A 6,120-nucleotide genomic window follows, 5' to 3' on the forward strand; every position below is an offset into this window, starting at 1 on the left:
GTCTATGTGCCTGCCTGAGACTGTCTGCCGTGGTCCACATGGACACACTACTGGCCTGCACTGCACTATCAGGATCTACTATAGCAAGCAAATATAAGGTGGGATATGGGAGAGAGAGACACACAAAAATGGTTCATGTCCTTTAGAAAGAGGTAGATCCAAAGAGGTGAAGGTAGTGAGGAGTCAGTTGAGATTGATGGCATGCTTGTCACCTGAAGTCATGGCGATGTCTGTGCCGGGTTTTTTTTTTTTTTCCAAGGGCCAAGTCTGCACCCATGGCCCTGACTCAGCCATGGTCTGTGTTGATGTCAGTGGCTTCTATTACCACCAAAGGGTGAGAGAATAAGGCTGCACAGAGTTTGCCATTTCTCTCATTTGCTGCAAAGCTAGGAAGAACTGACATTGCCCCTCAACTGCCATATGGTGACCCAAATGAAGGGGCGATTCTCTCCCCTCTCCTACTGCTCACCCTCTGCGGCAGGACAGAGAGGTGTCCCTGAGATCAAGAGAACAGGTGAGCTGGCTAAGCACCTCATTAACTTCAGCACTCAGGCAAGCAGGCCCTGTACCTTGCCTGCGCAAAACAGTAGAATTAGCCCTAGAGTTACAGGTGTGGCTGAGCCCAAGGAAGAGTGTGAAAGCAGGAGAACCAACCCCACTCCTTGCTGTTAACTGCATATAGTGAGTTAGCTAAGGATGTTCTGGAGAGCTCTCCCTAGTGTTGAGGATGAGGGAGAGCTGGTGGATCCAAAACAGCAACCATCCAGGCCCAGAACCAGGGCTATGAGTTGGCCCATTACAAGATCCATCCTATCTGTGATCTTCTAGAACACACAAAGGGACTAGTTAGGCAGATTTAAAGTTGCAGGGTGACCAAGACCCAGGACAGCAACAGGATATCCAAGAGGAGTCCCTGTGAGGGCCCAGAATCAATATTGTCATAGAAACCAGAGGCCTCAAATCAGACCAAAGACTCATTGCAATTTACAGGCATGCACGAAAGGGTATATGTTAAAGTTTCAATGATGAGATTTTTCTTTCTTTCTTGATTTTTCTTTTGTTTTATCTTGGGGGCTTTCAAGGTCAGAGGTCAGATTCAAAGGAATGGGGGATAAGTGAAATGGGATTGATATGTGTGATGTGAAATCAACAAAGAAACAAGAAAAAAGTTAGATAAAATAAAAAATAATGTGACTAATTAAAGTACAGAAGAGAGTAGGCATGGAGTTCAAACAAATTCAAACAATTGCATAAAAATTAGCTGTCTAATTTTAAACATGGTTTAGATGTGGTCCACATATTCTCAAGCTCAGGACAGTGGAGGAAAAAGTAGTTAGACCTTTATTAATTCAAGATATCATAATATTCATAGAAGGTTCTAGGAAAATACACAAACACATAGGTATGTCCTGAATATACAAAAATACAACCTGGATTTAATGCATGACAAAATCAGTGGCTCCATTTCAAGGAGCTCACACACAATTGGAAGAAGAACTAATAGCCCATAAAATAAAACCAGCACTATAATTCTATTTTATAATGCTGTTGTATTGGATTTAATATAGTATATTTTAAGCTAGGTTTTGACAGGGTTGTTCCCTCTAGAGTCTGGTCTGTTCCTGAAATGATGAGGTGAGTTCGTTTCTGGTTTTATCAAGATACTGTAGCACTTTGAGGCAAGAACTGCTATACTAGAAGCCAAGATAGAGAGGACTTCCATAGCACCATGATCTTCCCCTTGGTGCTGTGGCAGACAGGGAGGACAGTAAGCCAAACATAGAAGAACAGCAGCATGCTAAATAACAGAAATTTTGCTTCATTGAAAGTTTGAGGCAGATTTCTGGACAAGAAAGCCATAGTATAACTACCAAGTGCTAAGAAGCAGAGGTATCCCAGGACACCAAGAAAGGCGATAGCTGAGGCCTTGTTGCACACAATAATGATGCGTCCATGTTTGGCATGAACATCTTGATCAATGAAAGGAGGAGAGATTCCCAGCCAGATTCCTCAGAGAACAAGTTGGATCAAGGAACAGATGGGAATGATGAAGTTTGAGCCCCAAGATATTATTAACCACCTTACCACTCTCCCTGTAAAAGTGACCCTGAAGGGAATAACCAGTGTAAAAGCTTTGGCCAAGTCAGTGGCCAGAACCACAGTGAATGCACTTCCAAATGTGATCTGCTGCAGGATACGGGTGATAGTGTTGGGAAGGCCAATGAAATGCAAGGCACAGAAGAAACAGATGGTGGGTGTGATGAGCAAGGAGTAACTCAGGGCCCACTTATTTGTGCTTTACAAAGACTCCTAGAACCACAGCTGTAAATGTAAAGAAACACAGGGTTATGATGGTGAAAATCATCCTGAAGAGGTCTTCATGAGCTAGAAAACTGACAACTTTCTGGGTGGTTCTTCTGTGTGTTGGCAAAATGTTTTTCTAGAGAATTCACACACTGATCCACATCTGGAAGGAAAGAAATGATTTTGAGTCTATGATGATGTGATTCCTCTTCTTATTAATGTTTTTCATATTACCTGCTCGTTGGACTGTTACCTAAGCCACCTTCCTTTTTTTCTTTGAGATAAAGAAATACATAATTTAGTGAATTTTTGTCATCATATTTGGTAGAAAGCATGTATTTTCAGATAGAGAGCTATTGGGATAGTTTTAGGTCTTCAAAAGGCAGGTTTCTAATACTCGGCTTTTGAAAATTTTGGAAATTCATCTTGAACAAAAACACATGCATATGTCATATTTTTTATGTCAAAGATTTTTGTATTTCTTATAAATGTAACTCATTGCCAGACTTTGAATTTTATATCATTTGTAAATTTTATTAGCATATATTCAATTTCAGTTTTAGTACAATGATATTTATTCTTATAAATCCTGTCAATATTCTCTTGTTTCCTTAAGTTGTCTTGACATGTTAATAAACATGATCTCAGAGTATACTATTGGGATAATCTCACAGATTTTGTCTTTCTGTCTCTCTCTATTGATACATTTATTTTCTCTTATTTTTTTCTTGTTTTAGATGTTTCATACAACATAACTCCATCTCTTATTAAAGTTGCGTAATATACTATATAAAAAAGTTTATATAGAAGGAATATATAATAGAATTAGCTTATTGTGTAACATTCAATCAGTAATATTTTCAAAATTTCAGTGCTTAAGATATTTTGAACTCCAAACTGTTGTAAAGTAGAGACATTAAACAAGAAACCTCCAGAATTAGGTGTAGGTGAGCGGCACTCACACTATATGTATCCAGAGTACTTCCCTATCACATTCAAAAGGGGATATGTAAAAAGATGGTATATGTAGCATGAAATTCTGTAAGAAATAAAAATACTATCTAAAGATCTCAGAATTGATATAACTTATAAATCAACTATGTCAACAGATGTGGACCTACTGAATTTAACAGTTTTTTTCTTCACCATAGAAGGCATAAAAATTCGTTCATGACATGTTTTTTTTCTTTTCCTTTCCTTTTCTTTTTCTTCTTTAGTTTTTCAAGACAGGGTTTCTCTGTGCCTTTGGAGCCTGTCCTGGAACTAGCTCTTGTAGACCAGGCTGGCCTCGAACACACAGAGATCTGCCTGCTTCTGTCTCTTAAGTGCTGGGATTAAAGGCATGAGTCACCACTGCCTGGCAACATATTTTTCTAAATGGAAATTCTTTCGTCCATTCCATGCCTTAGGTCATGGTACATCTCAACACTGCACATTATTCACAATGTTCTGAAGTGATTGTTTCACACACTGCTAAATGGAGAATTATAATAGGGGAGTAATCCTACTCATTAAGGAAATTTTTAATTTTATTTATGTCAGGTACCAATATGTTTTGTGTGTAAATATGAAATCAAACAAAAATTCCAATTTCATGACCTGTATAAAAGAAGGAGCTAGGAAGAATAATTATGATATGTAACAAATCTACAACTCATGTGAATTCTAAATGTGATTAAAATACAGTTTGGAAAATATCAAGCTTGATACTTGAAAATTATGTTTTAAAATACATGGTGAAACAAAATTCATCATTATATGCAGAATAAACTTGTTTCTTCAATATGCAGTGGATGATAAATGTAAACCATATATGAATTCCAATGCCTAACATTTACTGTTTCAAAGGGATTATGAGAAACTGTGAGATTTTACTTCATAAAAATAAGAAAAAGCTTTTCTTTGACTTCTTTCCAGATTTTTTTCTGTTTAAAATTCTTTTTTAATTTATAAAATTTATTCTATGTGTCTTTCATATCATGTGTCTTGATCTTATTAATTTTCTGTCCCTTCACAGCAATCCTCTGCTGCTATATCCCCCACCCAAATAAGACACAATTCAAGAGAAAAAAAATGAAGAAAAGGGAAAAAAATCTTATTATGGAAGTTGTACTACAATGCAACAAGTCATGGCATATACAAATTTGTCTATACATTTCTACTTGCAAGTGTTCATTGTAAAGAGTCATGGGCCTGTTTTGAGGTTCCTGGTTTCTACTATGTGATTATCCTTTTTACTTGCATAGGTATTGTACACTACTGTAAGGAAGTAGGGAAGTATGTAATACAAGCCCACATTTACCTGTCTCAGTGGAAATTTCATTGTCTGGACAAGGAGTACAATCATAGCAATGGACAGACTTGTCCTCCAGGGAAAATTTCCTGATTTCAGGCCCACAGCTCTCTCTGCACACAGAATGTGGAACCTGGAAAGAACAAAGGAAAGGCTTTCAAATCACTAGGATTTTATTTTAAAAACCGGGTATATAAAGGTTCTGAATATTATACAACTTACTTATATTTTTTCTTATAAATGAAGAGTATTGTTTTGAAAGGCTGATCATCAGAAAAGGCGATGTGTTTACAGATTGATCAACAGATTATCACAGAGTTGGAGAGTTTGGAACCTAAATGAGGTAGAAATAAGTAAAAGGAAGTTGGGTCACTGGGGACATGATTTAGAAAGGCAAGAAGTCGCTATTAACTGACCCTTTCTCTTTACTTACTGACTATTGTGTTTGTCACCTTTTACTTCTACCACAAATATGTGTTTCAATTGTTCACTTGAAAGGATTTAGAATAATTATGGAAATAAACTTTTGCACAATTTGTGAGGCATCTCATAGGGAAACTTGCCTAGGATGGAAGTATATGTCACCACTTCATTGACTGTTGTTCAGAATGAAGAGAAAGGAGAAAGATGTGAGTAGCAGCATTCATTACTCCCTAAATTTTGGCTATGAATATGACATTGCCAGTGACCAAATGCTCCAACTACCTTGCATTTCCAAAGATAATGGACTGTGCCTTTAAACTGTCACCCAAAAAGGAATATTTCTTTATGTTATTTAAATTATTTGTTCTTTTGTAGCAGCCAGACAAGGACACACACACAAAACCAAGCTCAGAAAATGGCCATTTGAAGAACAAAGACCACAATTTAGGAAGGTAATTGTTTTCTGGGTATTTAAATGGATTAGTTGTTATAATAAAACTATTTTTATATATTTATATATATTTCTAAAAACATCATGCATTCTCTAATACTCTCCATTTTTTCTCTTAAATCTTAACCATTGTCTTATGGTGGTGTTCAAAAATGAGACCCCCATAGAAAGAGTTTATCATGAAGCGATCAGCATGGTTGGTAGCATCCCACTGAGAGTTCATAACTCAATCTTTTTGTGTCAAAAACTCTTGCCCCAGATTTTGCATTAAACCTTGAAGGGAATCATAGTAACCATAAATTGCAATGATATTGGTCAGTGATTTCTGGATCTTCCCCAGACTTTTCCAAAATTTGTTAGAAAATGAAGTTCAGGTGCAGGGGATCATTTCTATAAACATCATGCATTCTCTAATACTCTTCATTTTTTTCTCTTAAATCTTATAGAATCTTTGTCTCTGTGTGGTCATCTGGAAGAAGCATACCAACCAGGTCCAGTCAAAATGAAGCAACGAAGACAATGACAAGTGACAGAAATGTGTCTTAGGGAGCCATCTGGTAGGCAGAACAAACCCGATTTTGGTCACTCAAGGCAGGATAAAAAACCAAAAATAAGCTGAAGAGAAAATGTCTGTGCTACTGGGGTTATA

At 37.0% G+C, this 6,120-nt stretch overlaps 1 pseudogene; it reads right to left on the bottom strand.

Annotated features, from left to right (window-relative positions):
* Positions 1–1,579: 1,579 nt before the first annotated feature.
* Positions 1,580–5,694, bottom strand: LOC126494776 (vomeronasal type-2 receptor 116-like; annotated as a pseudogene).
* Positions 5,695–6,120: the final 426 nt, after the last annotated feature.

Source organism: Alexandromys fortis, unplaced genomic scaffold, assembly GCF_014885135.2.
Source record: "Alexandromys fortis isolate MF-2015 unplaced genomic scaffold, M_Fortis_MF-2015_v1.1 scaffold_396, whole genome shotgun sequence".
Classification (NCBI taxonomy): Eukaryota; Metazoa; Chordata; class Mammalia; order Rodentia; family Cricetidae; genus Alexandromys; species Alexandromys fortis.